This window comes from Pinus tabuliformis, chromosome 7, assembly GCF_031772625.1.
Source record: "Pinus tabuliformis cultivar Carrire ecotype Pingquan chromosome 7, CPIR1, whole genome shotgun sequence".
Taxonomy (NCBI): domain Eukaryota; kingdom Viridiplantae; phylum Streptophyta; class Pinopsida; order Pinales; family Pinaceae; genus Pinus; species Pinus tabuliformis.
Window position 1 is genome coordinate 598,360,919 of NC_142293.1, and position 20,476 is coordinate 598,381,394.

Genomic DNA, 20,476 nt, shown 5'->3' on the forward strand with positions numbered 1-20,476 from the left:
CAACAGAGGATCAGGATGCTGATATTCCGACGAAGGCTCTCACCAGGAGAAAATTCGAGTACCACCGAGGCAGGATAGGGGTTGCTGATAATCCATATCTTGTCGAGAGGGAGTGTTGAGATTGCAACAAGATGATGGAGCTTAGTGAAAAGAGTCGCCTTCACTAAGTGGGCCCGCAGGCAAATTATGGCGCAAGTTCTATTTTTGATCACAGTGTGGATGATCACAGTGTGGGTGATCACAGTGTGAGTGATCACAATGTGGGTGACCAAAGTGTGGGTGACCATAGTGTGGGTGATCAAAGTCTATTTTTAGACTGGCTGCCAAAAATAGAAAAGTCAAATATTATTGTCTCATAATAATATTTGGACTATAAACTTGATCTTATTCTCTTGGAGCAGTTCAGTTTGAGCTACAGATGTGGCCCATGCAGCTTTCAGAAGGGAGTATGCTTTTCTTATGAGCCAGTTGAGTTGTTGCATGCATGACTTCAGTTAGAACTCAATCAGTTGAGTTTGGTGGAGTTGATTGTGGAGTTGATGGAGTTGTGTTCAGTTTGACTTGGTTAAACTAGTTGTAGTTATTCTAACTGCAGATAGACTAATGATGAGTTGTTAAACTAATTATTAACTCATAATACAACTATAGAATACATCAGTTAACTCAGTTGCATGTCAGTGCATGTTCAGTTCAGCAGGGATAGGTGTTAGAGAATCAGATTGCTATCAGTTGTGACTATAGTTGTGCATCAGATCTTGCACAATTAAGGGATTGAGTATGCCAATGAGTTTGCTCATGTATTTGCCCAGTTTGTAGCTTCTGCTCACGTCTTACACCTTGTGAGTGATTCGTTGGAGGTGAAATACGAGTTCGGTAAACCATTCTCATTCATTCTTGAGCAGGTATTGAGCAGTGGAGGCAGGCAAGCAGTGGAGTAGATTTGGAGATCAGATCTTAGCTGTATTGTGTGTAACAGGTGGAGCTAGTACTGGATTGCTTGTGATAAGCATTGTACTTTGTAATGTTACATGGTCTCAATCATTAATATACAGATAGTGTGGGGTTTTTAGAGAGATGCTTTCCCCAGGTTACATATTGTGTTAATGTGTGAATGCTCTTGATGTTTTATTGTTATTGATGCTGCTATATTGATGATCAACGTAGAGGAGCTTATGTATTGTGTATGTATTCTGCAATAGTACATGATCAGGATAATATCTGTTGAATATGTGTTAAATTATTCAAAATTTCTACAGAAAACTATGCCCTATTTAGCCTAGTTTTCCCCCTGAGCATATGGGCGCATAATAAAGGCACTAAGCCTTTTCCTTCAATCCTTTGGAGTGCTACAGTGCACCCTTTTTTCCTTAGGGTGCATAGGCGAATCATCAAGGCATGAAGATCTACCCATTCATCCCTTCAGCATGCAACAATGCACCCTCCTTTTCCTTGAGTGCATAGGCACACTTTGAAGACCCAAAGCTTTTCATTCTTCATCCCTTGTCCCTTCGGAGTGTGATAGTGTGCGCTCCTTGTCTCCTTGGGTGCATGGGTGCATAGGGATGACATGAAGGCCCATTTTCCCATTCCTTCAACCCTTTAGGGTGCTAGAGCACACCCTGGCTTATTTTTGCCTCTTTCTTGAGTGCATAAGCACACTAAAAAGCCTCGAATGACCATGGATGTTCCCTTCGTGCTTTCAAAGTGTACCCTCCTAGTTTAAATGTGTATTTTTTCTTACATGCAATTTATTTTTGGTTGTCATTCATATTTTTTCATGATCTATCATCTGTAATGGCTCTTGAATATGATTTACAAGTATTGTTGCATAGTTAGTTGTTTTAAGCTAATCTTATCATTATGAGTGTGATTCCACAAATAGGTGTTCGTCCTACAAGTGTTAACACTTTGTCATCATTTGTTGGAGACATGTCACTACATAAAGTAGCCTCTAAATAGCTTTCAAAATCAAGCAATGATGAGCATGTCAAAGCTACAAAATCAAGTATTCCTATATATGCAGACACTCAATGTTTTATTGACAAGACGGCATAGGTTACCTGGAGCACGACCTACAATACATTCATGCGGGGGAATTTTCATAGGGAATTAGAGGATGTGCATGCATACATCAACATAAATATGTCCATGATACACAAGATCACATCAGATTCACGGTCATGCCATGTGCTAAAGCTATTGAATGGATCATCACACACATGGATGATTCTCACCTTGTACTTCGTAGTGAGAGTGGCGGTCACCTCGCCACATATTATGGTGAGGATACACATACATACTATAAGATGCTCAATCCCAATGAGTACGCAAATGACCATTTTTACACAAAATGGTCCACTCTCAACATGATCGATGTTATCAAACAATGGTGTCAAGAACCTACCAAGTTTTGCCATCGCCCATTAGCAGTTTATCCAACAAAGATCTTAAGAGAAATATATCAGTATTTGATGGCTATGTATTGTCAGATGTTTGGGCACAAGAATGTTGAAGTGTTCCAAGATAATTGGATTTATACACTCAATCTTGTGGTGACAAGTGGCAAAGCTTTGAATTGGGCAGATATATTGTCATATGAATTACAGCTACAGGTGGGGTAGGCCACAACATCTTTACATGAAAATCAAGCTCTAGAATTCTACATGTTTTCATATCTCCTAGATGGAATTTGTTCATGGTATGCATTCCCGAAACTATATTGGAATTGGAATCCTAAAGAGAATTTCCTATTTTATTTCCACTGTAGGTTTTTATCAAGAGGAAGCTTCAGAGGCGCATACAACAAATTGGCCAAACACTCCTTTGTAGCTATTTTTCGCTTGATATTTGACATTGATCTACCATGCATGAAAGATCAAGTGAAGAAGTCACTTCAAGATATCGTATATTGGTTTTTATCTCCTGAGGGTACATATATCAGATGCTTTGGATGTTAAAAAACCCCTCATCTTATGTCGTGATATGTGACAAACAAGGTGGTCATGCAAGAGGTGGAAAATCAGCTGGACAAGGGGTTGTTAGGAATTATTCATAAGAGGAAGAAAGCCCCTTGGCCTATCTTTCCATTGAGGATTAGATTGTATGAATTAAAGAGTAACAAGGAATTAATAGCTGATATCGAAGAGCTGAAGCACCTACACTTCACCACCAAGGACTTCCATGCATATGATCCTAGGAAAATTGTCAAGTAGCATTGTCAAAGGATCAGACATAACACAGGGTATTCATCAATATGTAGACCAAAAGATGAAAAGATAAAGAACTAGTACAATGCCAGAATGAAGACACATCCAACCATGGAGACTAGTTCACCCCATGATCCATCAACTTGGGATTTGCAGGAGAAGGAGAAAAAGTAGGAGGAAACAAAACCTCAAGTAAAGAAGTTAGCTCCTAGGAAAAGGATCAAGTATTCATATGGTAAGAGAAATAGGAAATGGAATTTCGATCCTTTAAATAAAGGAGCTACACAAACAAAGCCAGAGAGGAGAGAAGGGGAAGAAGAAGAAGAAGAGGAGGAGGAGGAGAGAAAGAAGCATGATGAGTTACTTGAGAAGAAATGGGTAGAAGAAGAAGAGAGGAGATAGATAGAGGAATAACAAAAAAAGAAGTCTCAGGAGGAGGAAGTAGTGCAGAGGCTGGAAGAAGAAAAATTGACTCGAGAGCTATAGGAGGGGAATTTATAGGAAGAAGATATCGTCCAGCCCATGGATGATAAGCCCAATAATCCTCGTGAATAACTATGCATAGGAGGTCATGTTTCATTCAGAGAGATGGGGATTACACCTCCACCAATAGACTGGGTCATGGATCTTTTTAGTGTAACGTTTGATCAACTAGATAAGAGGATCATGCAGCAAAGGCATAGATACTTCCCACAAGATCCTCAAAATCTAGTCTCAATAGCAACAAAAAAGGTGATTACCTCCAACACTAGAGGGAATCCAAGGGTAGTCATGGTGGAAAATGTTGCATTTTCCATAGTTGCATAAGATAAATTAGATTACTTGATGAATGGGAATGCCAGGTTGAGAAAATGTCTGTGCAGCCCCTAGATAAAGTTCCTAGTAGTAGCAACTATGCAGTGTTTGGTGGTAGTGATTGTGCAGTTCATAAAGACTATGCATGCACAATATTTACTGACAATTAGTGTGCAATTCCATATTAACAATGAGAATGAAATTCTTCAAGTCAGTGTTGTCACACCTCTTAGTGGAAACCACCTCACTCCTATCTACTCTCCTTGTATGAAGAGTCTAACTCAAAGCTATTTTTATAGTCATCTTTTGCTTTTGATCTCTCTGTGTCATTGGAGTATAAGGAGCATTTTCTCACTCTTGTTTACAAATATACTATCATTCGGGTGAGCTTATCAACTATCGCTTTTACACCCTTTTCTTTTTGTAAGTGCATTTTTCACTTTTTCACTATCATTTTCTCTTGTTTTTTCTTTCGCAAGTGTCCCTTTTTCTTTCTTTCACTTTCTCACGTGTTTCTTTCACTTTCTTTAGCTTTTGTAATTTTCATTTTCACATACTCTTACTTCTACAAGTGTCTCTTTTTCCTTCTTTCATTCCTATATGTGTCGCTTGTGTTCTTGCATGTGTCATTTTCACTTGTTTTCACATATCTTGCTAAAGATCTTGGCATACCACTGGTTCAGTTCCATTGCACTTTTCTGCATTAGCTCATGCTATCTATCACAAGAATATGTGTTAGACACTTTACCATGGCATAATGCACGTTTTGGTTGTAGTGAACACTTGTGTTTCAAGTTGTATTCTAAGTGTCGCAAACCAACATTTCAACTGTCACACTTAGAAATAAGTGCTGCTTTGCTATCATTTCAAGGTATGCATGTTGATTTTGAGTATTATGCTTTATCTTGTCTTGTGTTCAATGGTGTACATATGTGAGATCATTGTTTTGGAACTTGTTTGCATGTTTTTTTCTCTCTTGTTCCATTGATCCCACACTTAGCCAATTTTGGAGATATCCTTGTCCTCACATCCTGCACACCTGAACTTCCAGCCAAAGGGTGAGCGCATTGCAAATTATTAAGAAAAAGTAATGACACCCTTACCTTCTACAAATGAGAACTTCCCCATCCTGAGGATAGCCTCCTTCACAAGCACATTGTACAATCCTGAAGCACAGTCTCTCGAGTCTTTATTGCTTACCCTTACTCAGTGTGCCCATGATAGACTCCTGCTTGCCTCCATTGTGCATGGAACATTTGTAGTGGAAAATGGAGCCTCCTTCTAATCACTACTAAAGAGAACTGTACAATACAAAAGGTACCTCCCCTTCATGGTGAAGTGAGCATCCCCAAGGTATAGTGACCCAGCCTTCTGTTGCGTACACCAGTCAACTATGCAATTCCTTCATCAAGTGAGCTTCTTATTGTGCATTGCATAGTTCTAGTCAGGGAAAATTTTAAGAACCCCCCTAAAGTTAAATGTATAATAAATGGGCGAATCCCCATGATATTTAGGAAAAATTGAAGGAGATTTTATTAATAATATAATATGTAAATATAATTTTTTTGGTGAATCTCTCATCATATTATATTATCTTGTAACATCATTATGAATCACTAGTACCAAATGGCGAATTACTAAGAAATGGAGAATCACTAGTACAAAATGGTGAACCGCTAAGAAATCCAAGGGTTGTTCATTCACTTGGAACCAAGAGGGTATTCAAGAAGAAATTGTAAAATAACTTGACAACATTGTTGGTGAATCAGATGAGCTTGACTAGTTACCATCAAGTGCACCACTCTTGTGACTAAATTATACAGATCTAGAACCAGTAGCTACCTCCTAACAATCGCTTTCAAAAGTGATAGTGCAATGATAGTTGAGATACTCTCTAAATTGATAAAGAGTTGGAAATAGAGAAGCATCTTTAATGGATCATTTGAGATGGTTGTATTTGCATGTCTCAAAAGCATAACAAGTAAATTAACAATAGACTACACTAAGGGATTTTCACTATTTCCTAATGTTAGGACCATATTAAAAACTAAGGTAATATTTCTAATGTGAATATCAATAGATGGAAGGGGAAGTATCAATAGACAAGCTAGAAATTTCATAGAATGTGATATAACTCCACATTTCACATTTCACAAAATATTTCATGTGGGTTGAAGCTATTAATCTCAAGACTAGGAATAGATCTATGGTTTAGGTATATTTTAGTTAAAGCAATGTCATGCATATGTCCAAATTCATTCTGCCTTGTAGTATATAAAGGATAAGGAAAGCATATAGGTTTTATTTCATTCAATTTCTTAAAGTGGGGAAGAGTAAGTCAAGTTCATTCAGTTTTTCAGAGTGGGAAGTAGTAACTGAAGGGTGCAGTTTAAATATTTCCATGTATTTCATATTTTCAACAAAGAATAAATGTTGAAAATAATAGTGAGCGAAGGTATTCTTGACTTGTGCCTTAGTCGAGAAAGACTTCAACGTGTTCTTCTTTTGTTAAGTATGAGTTCATGGAAAAGGACGAGTTATTTTGTTCATGTGTTAGTTGGAGGGTCAATTATGTGACTCTCCAAGTGTGAGTATATTTGGAAAAAAATAAGTGAGAGCCTCAATGTCTAATTGTGGCAAGGACAAGTTATAAGAGTCAGTTTGACTTAGTTGACAAATAAATCACAAGACTGAGTTCTAAAAATAAACTCGCTAGTTATAAAATGATCAAATAACATAAAAGGAGGACAAAGGAACATAATTCAACAATTGTTTTGTGCACAAGGTTGTGAGAAAAAATAGTTCACAGTTTTGTGAGAAAGTGCACAAGAATTGTGTGAGATTCCTACTTGTGGTGTGCATATTATTAAGTACCAAGTGCACATAGATTAAGAAGTTTGTGCAACAAAATAGGATGCCTTGTGTGCATGATGTTAGGAGCCAAGAAGAGAGGCTAGTGTGCAAGGATTTTAGGCACGTTTATGTGCAAAGGATAGGAGTAGTGATCAAGTAAAATTCAGGGAAAGTATAGGCTATTTTAGAAGGAGAACAACTCTATTCTCAATATAAAATTTGCCTTGTATAAAACAACCAAGAGAGTGTTTTCCCAGTTGGGTTTCCTAGAAAGTAAGTGTCTCTTGTGCAATTATGTCTTTAACTTGTTTCATTCCATTGCTTCTATTGTTGAGAAATTATGTGTCTTGGTGAAAAGAAAAGTAGTTTCAGATTGTTCATTTAAGCAACAAGCAGAATTTCAAGGAAATTCGACAATAAACAATGATGTAAATTGAGTTTTAGATATGTGCATGTGTTGCTACTTTCTTCAGTGTGATGTGTTTCAATTCCTAGTAAAAATCAAATTGCAATTTCAACAAAGATTTTAGTTTTTTTATTTACTAGTAAAGTAGGTTTGAAATTAAATTAAGATTATTAGCGTCTTGGATGAAATCTCTTAGAAATGATGTCATAATATGGTGGGACCTAAATATGTTATCGTATTGACTATCCAAACCTTTCATTTACAAGTCATATTCATGCCTTTATAGCATATTCCATAACTATTATATTACCAATTTTCATTAAATGCATTCATTTTACCTTATGGTTAGTTATTAATGATTTCTTGTATTTTTAATGATTAAATGAGTTTTTAACATGGTTTTCCAATGACGGTTTACTAATATGTTTATGAGCCCAAAAAACAAGTTGTAGTACTGGAATTTGATAATTTGGCACTTATATCAATTTCAGTACTAAGTAAAGGTTAACACATTGGCAATTCTCAAGATGACAGGGGTTGAAAATACATGTTTATGAATGGATTTATGTTCACAACTAGCTAATATGTGAAGATCAATACATTATTCAAAGTTATAGTCGAACCAAAATTCCACCTATAGAAATTCGGTACTTAGTTCAGTACCAGTTTGGCATTTTCCAAAAATTCAGTGTTTAATTCGATACTTAGTTCGGTACCTCATTTTGCACCTATGCATCAAAAACTACATGAAATTACGTATATATTTTCAATTACGTCCAAACTTGGAAAAAACTCAAACTAATGCTAAGTGGCATTGTTTCCATCTCCAACAAATAATTTAATACACTCTAAAGCCATAACAAGACCATTTTAAAATATTATTTGTTATTTTAATTATAATACGGGAGAGAGATTTCCATGGAAGTTGATATGATCCTTTGGACCATCATTTCCTCTCCATTGTAATATAAAGTAAATAGATATGCATGACAACAAGAGAGGAGAGGACACAGAGGAATTTTATCATCAATTTCAGTTGATCTTTTGTAATAGATTTGAACTTTTGTTTGTAAGATGAAGTTGATATTCTAGTAATGAAAATTTAATTGTTGAAGCTCTAAACATTATTCTAATCTAATTTATTTCCCAGGCACGTTTCCAGGGTGGGAAGGGCCCCTCGTCTCGAGTAATGTCCTGGATTTTATTTGTAGAGTAGAATATTAGTTAGATTTAGTTTCTTTCCATGCATCTATATTTATTTATTTTTATATTTTGTTTGATATTCCATTCATAAATATCAGTTTATATTAGACTCACATTTCGTATATGTTAGTATAGTAATGTCAACATGATTAAATTCAAATTGATTTTTCTTAGACTTAAGATTCAAACAAACTTAAAGTTGGTTTCTTAACATGTTTTGATACCCATAATTTTAATCTATAGAATTTATATACTTAATTTAGTACTAATATTCATAATTTTAATCTACAGAATTTCTGAACTTAATTCGGTACTAATGTGCAAAATTTTAATCTACAGAATTTATGTACTTAATTCAATACTAATATGCAAAATTTTAATCTACAAAATTTTCATACTTAATTTAGTACTAATATTCAGAATTTCAATTTCCAGACTTTCTTTACTTAATTCAGTACTAGGTTCTGTACTAGAACAAGGTATTAAAAAATATGTAATTTACAGTTTAGGATTCTTTAATTAATTGGAGCTTTGAAACTAAGTGAAATATTCCTACAACAAATAAGAACCTACGATATATCTCTAAGCTTGAATAGGATTTATTTTTGATATTTTATTAATGCACTTCTTGTATTTTATTTCCTTGTTTTCTTTATTATCCTCGCATGCTTTTGCTTGTAGTTTTTGGCGTTTACTTTTATGCAATTTACTTTTCTACAACATGTTTAATGAATTTTTGTATGTAACACTATAGGATTAGAACCATTGAAGTCTCAAGACCTAATAATCTACATAAATAAAACCACATGAACATTATTTTCTTGTAATGAAAGATTATGGTTTAGAACCTGATAAGCATTGGAGTCCCACATTCCAGTGGCAAGTGATAATCTTTATTCTAGTGTTATTTCTTAGCATAGGATAGAGTAGGCTCTAATCCTACATTTCCTGTGCTTTCATCTCTAGGTCTTACGATCTCGGATTCGATAATTAAATGTTGGAATTAGAATACATATAATTCCACCAATATTTTTTTTATTCTTAGTGTTAGTTGTACATCATTTTAATAAATATGAGATGACTTATTTTTGTTCATTATTCATCTCATTAGCTCCATTATTTTGTTTTTCAAGTTCCTTTGTACTAGAGTCATCTCAAAATCCCTCCTCACTTCTTCAGTACCTCACCTTGTTTGCATGAGAACATGAAAAACCTCAAGCATGGGGTAGTGGTTATTGGGACCTTTTCAGCATCTTCAGTTCAATCTCTTCAACTACCTTCAGTAGATCACATTCACACTCATCAACTCCAACTCTTCTAGATCATTCTAGACTCTTAGCCTTACTCTGCCTCATCTTCAACTTCATACAACTTCCATTGCAGCCTATGGTACAAATCATAACTCAAAAGGTATAATTGAGGTAAAACATGTTAATACTCTTTAACTCATTAAAATTTAAGGAATATTGATGATTAACCACTTACTATTGCATAAATCTTCACCTTTCTTAAACTACCATTAAACCCCCCATTTCCAAATCCATTAATGCATATTCTAGTAAGACCATAAGAATGATTGTGGTACATGAATATCTATAGTGTCTTCTCCTTGTACATCATAAAGCATTGACAAAATCATCATCTGAATTCTCTCAATAAGAGGATGAAGTCATTGTTTCTTATATGAGAAAAGAACCACAAAACGAGTAATGGTCTTACAAAGTTTCCAAGTCCATAATCATACAACCATTATCTTCGTCATCACCTTATATCATCTATCATCCCTTCCTAATCCATATTTTGTTTTCATGAGGGTGTGCAAAGTCCTAGGCATGGGGGGGATGTTGAGCCCTAGATGCATTACTGTATTGACTATCTAAACCTTTCAGTTACAAGCCATATTCATACCTTTATAACATATTCCGTAACTATTATATTACCATTTTTCATTAAATGCATTCATTTTACCTTGTGGTTAATTATTAATGGTTTCTTGTATTTTTAATGATTAAATGAGTTTTTAGTGTGGTTTTCCAATGATGTTTTACTAATATGTTTATGTGCCCAAACAACAAGTTCTAGTACTAGAATTTGACAATTCGGTACTTATATAAGTTTCGGTACTAAGTAAAGGTTAACACATTGGCACTTCTCAAGATGACATGGGTTGCAACTACATGTTTATGGATGGATTTATGTTCACACCTAGCTCACATGTGAAGCTCAAGACGTTATTCAAAGTTACAGTCAAACCTAAATTCCACCTACATAAATTCTGTACTTATTTTGGTACCAGTTTGGAATTTTCTAGAAATTTAGTACTTAATTCAATACTTAGTTCAGTACCTGATTATACACCTGCACATGAACAACTACGGGTAGCTACATCTAGATTTGTAGTTACGTTCAAACTTGGAAAAAAATCAAACTAATGCCAAGTGGCATTGTCTCCATCTCCAACGAATAATTTAATACTATCCCAAATTGTAACAATACCATTTTTAAATATTATTTGTTATTTTTTTATAGTACGAATGTGAGATTTCCATGGAAGTTGATATGATCCTTTGGACCATCACTTCCTCTCCACTGTAATATAAAGTAAATAGATATGCACAACAACAAGAGAGTAAAGGACGCAGAGAGGAATTTTATCATCATTTTTAGTTGATCTTTTGTAATAGATTTGAACTTTTGTTTGTAAGTTGAAGTCGATATTCTTGTAATGAAAATTTAATTGTTGAAGGTTTGTGCATTACTCTGATCTAAGTTAGTTCCCAAGCATGTTTCTGGGGCAAGAAGGGCCCCTCGACTTAGGCAATGTCTTGGATTTTATTCATAAAGTATAATGTTAGTCAGATTTAGTTTGTTTCCATGCAATTATATTTATTTTCTTTAGATTTTGTTTGATATTTCATTCATAAATCTTAGTTTATATTAGACTCACATTTAATATTTGTTCATATAATTATTTCAACATGATTAAATTCAAATTGGTTTTTCTCAGGATTAAGATTCAAACAAACTTAAAGTTGGTTTCTTAACATGTTTTGATACGCATAATTTTAATCTACAAAATTTTTATACTTAATTCGGTAATTATATTCAGAATTTTAATCTGTAGATTTTATGTAATTAATTTAGTACTAATATGCAGAATTTTAATTTACAAAATTTATGTACTTAATTGAGTACTAATATGCATAATTTTAATCTACAAAATTTTCGTACTTAATTCAGTACTAATATTCTGAATTTCAATTTCCAGACTTTCTGTACTTAATTCAGTACTAGGTTCTTTACTAGAACAAGGTATTAAAAATTATCTAATTTGCAGTTTAGGATTCTTTAATTAATTTGAGCTTGCAAATACTTGGTAAAATATTCCTACAATGAATAAGAACCTACGATATATCTACCGCTGCTTAGCATTTGTTTTTTATATTTTATTAATGCATTTCTTGTAGTTTATTGTTTTGTTTTCTTCATTTTCCTCGCAAGATTTTGCTTATAGTTTCCATCATTTACTTTTCTGCAATTTACTTTTCTACAACATGTTTAATAAATTTTTGTATGTAACACTATAGGAGTAGAACCACTGAAGTCTCAAGACCTAATAATCTACATAAATAAAACCACATGAACATTGTCTGCTAATAATGAAATATTGTGGTTTAAAACCCGATAAGAATTAGAGTCCCATAGTCTAATGACAAGTGATAATCCTTAGAGATTAGTTCTTTCTAATGTTATTTGTTATCAAACGCTAGAATAGGATATGATCTTGTATTTCTTGTGCTTGCATCTCTAAGTCTTACAATATCGGATTCATTAATTAAATGTTGGAATTAGAATACATATAATTCCATCAAAATTTATTTTATGCTTAGTGTTAGTTTTACATCATTTTAATAAATATGAGATGACTTATTTTTGTTCAATATTCATCTTGATAGATCCATTAGTTTTTTTTTTTTTCAAGTTCCTTTGTAGTAGAGCCATCTCAACAACCCTCCTCACTTCTTCAATACCTCACCTTGGTTGCATGAGGACATGCAAAACCTCTGGCATGGGGGAGTGGTTGTTGGGACCTTTTCAGCATCTTCAATTAATTCTCTTCAGCTTCATTCAGGAGATCACATTGGCAGTCATCAACTCCAACTCTTCCAAATCATTCCAGACTCTCAACCTTACTCTTCCTCATCTTCAACTTCATACAAATTTCATTGCAGCCTATGGTAGAGACTTTAATTCAAAAGGTATACTTGAGGTAAAACACGTTAAGACTCTTTAACTCATTAAAATTTAAGGAACCTTGAAGATTAACCACTTCTTATTATATAAATATTTACCTTTCTTAAATTATCATTAAACCCCTCATTTCCAAGTTCATTAATGTGTATTCTAGTAAGACCATAAGAATAATTATGGTACATGAATATTTATAGTTTCTTCTCCTTGTACATCATAAATCATTCACAAAATCATCATCTAAATCCTATCAATAAGAGGATGAAGTCATTATTTCTTACTTGAGAAAAGAATCACAAAATGAGTAATGGTATTACAAAGTCTCCAAGTCCACATTCATACAACCATTAACTTCATCATCACCTTATATCATCTATCATCCCTTCCTAGTCCATATTTTTTTTGCATGAGGGCATGCAAAGTCTTAGGCATGGGGGGATGTTGGGCACTAGATATGTTATCATATTGGTTATCGAAACCTTTCATTTACAAGCCATATTCATACCTTTATAGCATATTCCATAACTATTATATTACCAATTTTCACTAAATGCATTCATTTTACCTTGTGGTTAATTATTAATGATTTCTTGTATTTTTAATGATTAAATCAGTTTTTAATGCAGTTTTCCAATGACGGTTTACTAGTATGTTTATGTGACCAAACAACAAGTTCTAGTATTGGAATTTGACAATTCGATACTCATATTAGTTTCGGTACTAAGTAAAGGTTAACACATTGTAACTTCTCGAGATGACATGTGTTGCAACTACATGTTTATGGATGGATTTATATTCACACCTAGCTCACATGTGAAGCTCAAGACATTATTCAAAGTTACAGTCAAACCTAAATTCCACCTACAGAAATTTGGTACTTAGTTCGGTATTATTTTGGTATTTTCCATAAATTTGGTACTTAATTCGGTACTTAGTTTGGTACCCGATTCTGCACCTACTCATCAATAACTACGAGAAGTTGCGTCTAGATTTGCAGATATGTCCAAACTTGGAAAAAATTCAAAATAATGCCAAGTGGCATTGTTTCCATCTCCAACAAATAATTTAATACACTCCCAAATCATAACAAGACCATTTTTAAATATTATTTGTTATTTTAATTATAGTATGAGAGTGAGATTTCCATGGAAGTTGATATGATCCTTTGGAACATCACTTCCTCTCCATTGTACTATAAAGTAAATATCTATGAACTATAACAAGAGAGGAGAGGACGTAGAGAGGAATTTTACCATCATTTTGAGTTGATATTTTGTAATAGATTTGAACTTTTGTATATAAGCTGAAGTTGATATTCTTGTAATGAAAATTTAATTGCTGAAGCTCTGCAAATTATTCTGATCTAAGTTAGTTCACAGGCACATTTCCAAGGCGGGAAGGGCCACCCAACTCAAGTAATGTCTTGGATTTTATTCATAGAGTATAATGTTAGTCAGATTTAGTTTCTTTCCATGAAGCTAAATTTATTTTCTTTAGATTTTTTCTGATATTTCATTCATAAATCTCAGTTTATATTAGACATACATTTCATATTTGTTAGTATAGTAATTTCAACATGATTAAATTCAAATTGATTTTTCTTAGGCTTAAGATTAAAACAAACTTAAAGTTGGTTTCTCAACATGTTTTGATACCTAGAATTTTAATCTGCATAATTTATGTACTTAATTCGTTACTAATATTCAGAATTTTAATCTACAAAATTTATGTGCTTAATTCTATACTAATAAGTAGAATTTTAATGTACAAAATTTATGTACTTAATTCAGTACTAATATGCATAATTTTAATCTACAAAATTTTCATACTTAATTTAGTACTAATATTCAGAATTTCAATTTCTGGACTTTTTGTACTTAATTCAGTACCAGGTACTATACTAGAACAAGGTATTAAAAATTATGTAATTTGTAGTTTAGGATTATTTAATTAATTGGAGCTTTGTAGCTACTTGTTAAAATATTCCTACATTGAATAAGACCCTAAGATATATCTCTAATATTTCTTAGCACTTATTTTTTATATTTTATTAATTCATTTCTTGTAGTTTATTCCCTTGTTTTCTTTATTTTCCTCGTATGCTTTTGCTTATAGTTTCCGACATTTACTTTTATGCAATTTACTTTTCTACAACATGTTTAATGAATTTTTGTATGTAACACTATGGGATTAGAACCACTGAAGTCTGAAGACCTAATAATCTACATAAATAAAACCACATCAACATTTCCTGATGGTAATGAAAGATTTTGGTTTAGAACCCGATAAGCATTAGAGTCCCAGAGTCCAGTGACAAGTGATAGTTCTTAGTGATTAGTTATTTCTAGTGTTATTTGTTAGCATATTCTATAATAGGCTTTCATCCTACATTTCATGTGCTTACATCTCTAAGTCTTACAATATTGGATTCAATAATTGAATGTTGGAATTAGAATACATATAATTCCACCAACAAAAACACTATCTCTTAAATAGGGAAAAAGAAATGTATCCCCTATTGACCCAAGGTTGAACATGCCTTAAACTAAAATGAGAGCCTAAGAACTAAACACCTAAGTGTGTAATATGATCTGGTGATATTAATCTCCTCACTCTAAGGAAGAAATGATAATATAAAAAGACCCTTCCTACCTGTTGAAGATCGTAACCGCTCAGTTTTACCCAAGTTGACCATCAACTATGAAGGTCATAGAAAAAGTGCTAATGCAGTTGTCTGTCTTTGCATACCCTTGAGGAAAGAAGCCAAAAGGATCACATCATCAATGAAAAGAAGAATAGGAATGAAAACTTTCACCCATTGTTGTCATATGTATGCCCATTAAGGAAAAACTCCAACTCATTGATGTAAATCCCAATCAAGGTGGGAGATAGTGGACACCCTTGCTTGACCCTACTAGTGCTCTTGATAAACTATGTGTGCTACATGGAGACAATCTAGGACAAACTCATACAAGCACTTGATTGCTATCTAAAAAATCTCAAAAATGCCAACGTATTTAATCCTTGCGAATATGCTTGTTTGAATGTGTGAAGTGGCTTGGATCACGTATATAACTTTTAAATATCACATAATCCTATGAGATGCTAATAGACATGAGATGCTAATAGACATGCTATAAGTGCCAAAGATGTTTTCTCCATACATAAAAGCTACAAAAGGTAGGAAAATTTATTACATGAGCTCCTCTTGTACCAGTTTTCAAGAAACTAAAGGATCCAAGTCTACTATTTTATTGCACATATGATGGTACTCAATGTACAAAAAATAAATCTCTCTAAGTCTCCCCCAGCAATTGGGATAACCACAAATGAAAATGTAGATTTATATTGAATCTAAATATACCTACCGAAACAGTACCCATGTATAGCACATATCATCCAAACAAGAATCCACAACTAAATATTAACAACAAACCTCAAGTAGCTTCCCTTCATCTAGAATATCAAACACACTACACAACAACTTCTCATATTGTTGAACATTCAGATGATAACCATCTATCCAATGGCAGATTTCACCTGACACATCAACTCTTGTAGGTCTCCCAACAAGTTCAACAACTCTTCTTAAAGCCCCTAAAGCTTCAACCCGCTGAGATGAACCCGATGAATAAGGGAGCCCCTAATATCATGAATGAAAAAGAATCGTCATTATGGTTTCAAAGTAATTTAAACACAAATGGATTGAAAAAATTGTAGTACCAAATGTTGGTTTAAAATTTAGGTTGACTCTCATTTGATTCTTTAATTATTTTCCTCCTTTGAAAAACATTTAGGGAGAGTTACCTCTCATAAGAATGTACCTTAGATTCTTCAATATTCACTAAGAGAGATATGAATTCAACTTCCATACCCTCAAGCCTTAAGTCCAAATGAAAGATGATTTAGAAGCTCTTCTTCCAAAACTTTTATCTAAAACAAATAGAAAGACAAGCAAGAGTTTGACATTATACCACGATAAAAACCTTGAGTAAAAATAATCCATGAGGTGCAACTACTCTTAACCTGTATGCCACCTATCACTTTTTCCACCATAAAAATTACCTTTTTTTAGAGAACTCAATTGGTGATATGCTCCACAAAATCTCTAAAAGGACCAAAAGAGTATCCATTCAATTGGAAAATCTACCTACTACAGTAGAAAGTAAACCCTCTCTTGTTCATACATCCATTATTTCTTAAATCTGTAAGTTAAAAACCACATTGTTTTCAAATAAGCAGTCCTGTTCACATAGGAAAAATCTACCAAATAAACATAAATCTTTTGATCTGTAGTAAATGGTATTACTTCATGTCATAGATGATGACAAAAGAAGATAGTAAATTTTCACCTAAAAGTTTAACTATATTTGAAAATGAAATAAACCCTATAACAAAATGCTTTCTAAGAAAATTGAGATGAGAATCTTCTTGAAGCCCTTGGAAATTCAAAATACCCAAGTTCATGTGAAACACTCTTACTTGTGGTATATCATCTAACAAAAGTTGAATTCAAATTTATAACATATAGAGCATAAATGCATGCCAATTACTTTTAGTTTGCATTATAAGGAGTATCTGTAAAAGAAATCAAGAAGTTGCACCCATTAGAAATATGTAAATGCTCTAGATATTATCTTTGTAGAAAAATGAAAATAGAAGCATGAAATAGGATTCAAAGTTTTAGTTCTCTTCTATTGGGGATCATTAAAATACTATAGATGAGTAAGGGATCAAACTCTCAATAATTAGTTGCTAATCAACTATTTCAATATTTGCTTTAGAACCTATAAAATATTTTTTATGTTGCTAATATTAGGGAGTATCCACACACATGACCAATTACCCAAAATTAACAGTAACTGAACTTGTTAGAGTCCTACATTATAGTAATCAAAGTTAAGTTTCGTATTTCTATTATTTTGGGTAAATTTTTAAAGTTTAGCCATGTCTTATAAATATCAAAGTCTAAAGTGTTAGTTTAGAATAAATGGTCCAAGTCTAAGTCTGAGTGGTCAATAAAACTCAAGGTGTAAAACTCTTGAAGGGGTCTAATTTTAGCCAAGTCTAGGGTTTTATGTCATTTAAGTCATGAATAAAGAAAATAGTGGGGTTAGTTTTCCATTATTTGATGAGTAAGCATTGTCTTGTCATGGGTTAGTGGATGAGTTAATGGAGGATTTATATTTCATGAGTTAATATGTGTAAGTTGCAAGATCATACCCTTATCATTACTATTGGTGTTGCATTTCTTATTTGTGTTGCATTTTTTAAGAAGGGTATCATTGCAATGAAAACAAGTTTTGGACCATGTGGAGGATTAAAAAACATATTTTGACTTCCAAAGAATCCATTGAGTTCATCATTCACCTCCTCAGATGCTCTGAACATCAACAAGGAGTTCGTTGTGTTTTGTCTGCAGGGGATTCACTATGTTTCTGGACAATCATTTCGCTTTTGCATCCCAAGAGTGTTCTTCATCAATTTAACCATGCATGGGTTCCAATATTTCCTATCTGAGATATTTCATGTTGTATGTAGCCTAATTCACCTTTCAAAACCAAGAAGATCACCTAGACAAGCCCCCAACTCTCATAACCTACGACTCACTGCGCAAGTCTGATGTGTTTATGCTGTGAGGGTTAATTTTCAAAGATTGAGGTCTGTAGCTTAAGAAAATGTCTTTAACAAGTTTCCAATGTTGTATGGGTTGTATTCCTCCTGCCCAACACATTCAGAAGTCCAAAAGATAGTCGGAAGCATGATAACCAATGAGTTGATGTGCTTCTTGTTATGCAACTGTCAAAATCATTAGGGTTTAATTAAAAATCAATTTTTTGACATTATTTTTGTGTGTGTGAACTTGAAAGAGGTTTACAAGTGTGGAAACATCATCAATCATCCATTTTTTCTCAACCAAAGTTCAAGCATGTGATTAAATCCATACAAAGATATCTCGATGTGCAAGTGCATCGTACAAATGTATTTTCACCATATCTAGTAAACCCTATACCCATTTGCCATGAATTTTTTATAGGAGATGCATGGGGTAAGACAAATATACTCACTTAATTTTAGGTCAAAATGATTCATGGTTTTTGAGAAATGAGCCACTGTCATCTATAGTCATTTTTGTATTTTCTTCAAATATATGAGTAATATTTAGCCCAAATGTTTTGTGGAGAAGCCTTATGATGATATGAACATTCTAACAAAAAATCAACTCAATCCGGTTCACAATTGGGAGATATTCAAAAAATATCAGTCACGGAATTTGATGCGCAAATGTGTTGCATTTTTGCGCTACATTTTTATACAATCAACCTTTTCACCAATAAATTCGACTCCAAAACTTCAACAAATGGTTTTTATGACTGTGACAATTTTTCTTATCAATTTAGACATCCAAGAATCATCTTTTGGGAGTGATTTAATGCATTTTGTTCATAAAATCCCATGTAATTAATGAGTCAAAACAATTTTCTCTGTTTTAGGGAAGTAGTTGGCTGTCATTTCTATTTTGATGTAACCAGTTCTATCTCTTGGGGATGGTTGAGCTCGAACCCCTGAGCCCAAGGAATAATATTTTAGTATATATTCTATGAATCTACATGAACAAAGGATCGGTTAGTGTGTGGGTGAAATAACTTGGTGCTCTGTACATTTTGATTAATTTCTAGTGAATGAAAGAAGTCTAAAGTGACTTGTTACAAGAATTCAAGTGTTAGTCCTCTATGGTGATGTGATCTCTTGTACTGTTTAATTTTCTTATGTAATTCCCATGCTTGAGTGTTAAGACTTAAAATGTTTAATTGAAAAGAAATCTTTTAGAATTCACTATATGTGCTCTATTATGGTCAATTAAGTATTTTAATGTTTACTCCTCATGACAACATCTGAAATTCACCCTTGGATAGGTTATTTAGGTGTTTTTAAGTTCACTATTCCTCGACTGACCCTCCTACAATGAATTTTTCTTTAAACATTGTAAGACTACCTATCTTTGTCCTGTTGCAAGAACTCTTCATTATCCCACTTATTCACTAAAAATATCAATTGAGAGTGACTCCATGCCCAATGGATTTCATCTCACACCTATCATCAAACCTTTAAAACAAATTCATTTATTTTTGTCCTTAAGAACTAGCCTAAAATATGACACACTCAGTTATCTAATTGAATGAGAAAATCTTAGTGAGGGGTCCCTCTCCAAGGCTAGAAGGGCTAGATTCTATCTTACAAGTGGTTTGTGGTTACCTCTGGGTTTCCTTCTTGCAGCCAAAGGAAATTACAGAGTGCTAATATTATGGCATTGATGTCAGGGATGAAAGTTTTAATCTTCTCCGGGAAAGATCATCAATGTTTCAGATCTGATTGTTGGTGATGGAAAACAATCACACACATGAAGGTTGTACCATTCACCTGGTGACTCCAATCAAGTTTCAACCTAATCCAAAGACTCCACTGGCAGCATGATCCAGAAATCAGAGTTTTATTGGCAACTCTATCGACCGAAAATGAATTCAGTTGCGAGGTGTTCGCCCATGAATCATGCTCACATTCATGGTTTTCAAAATCAAATTCCTTGCATAGATTGGCAAACTTATTTACCAAAATTCAAAGATCAAGAAAGAGAGGATGTTGTTCTTCACATAATTAAATTTCACATGCATGTATGTAAGCTAAAGGTTTGATTTCATGAAGACTGCCTAATGAAGATGTTTATGGATACCTTGAAGGGAAAAGCAAGATCATGGTATGA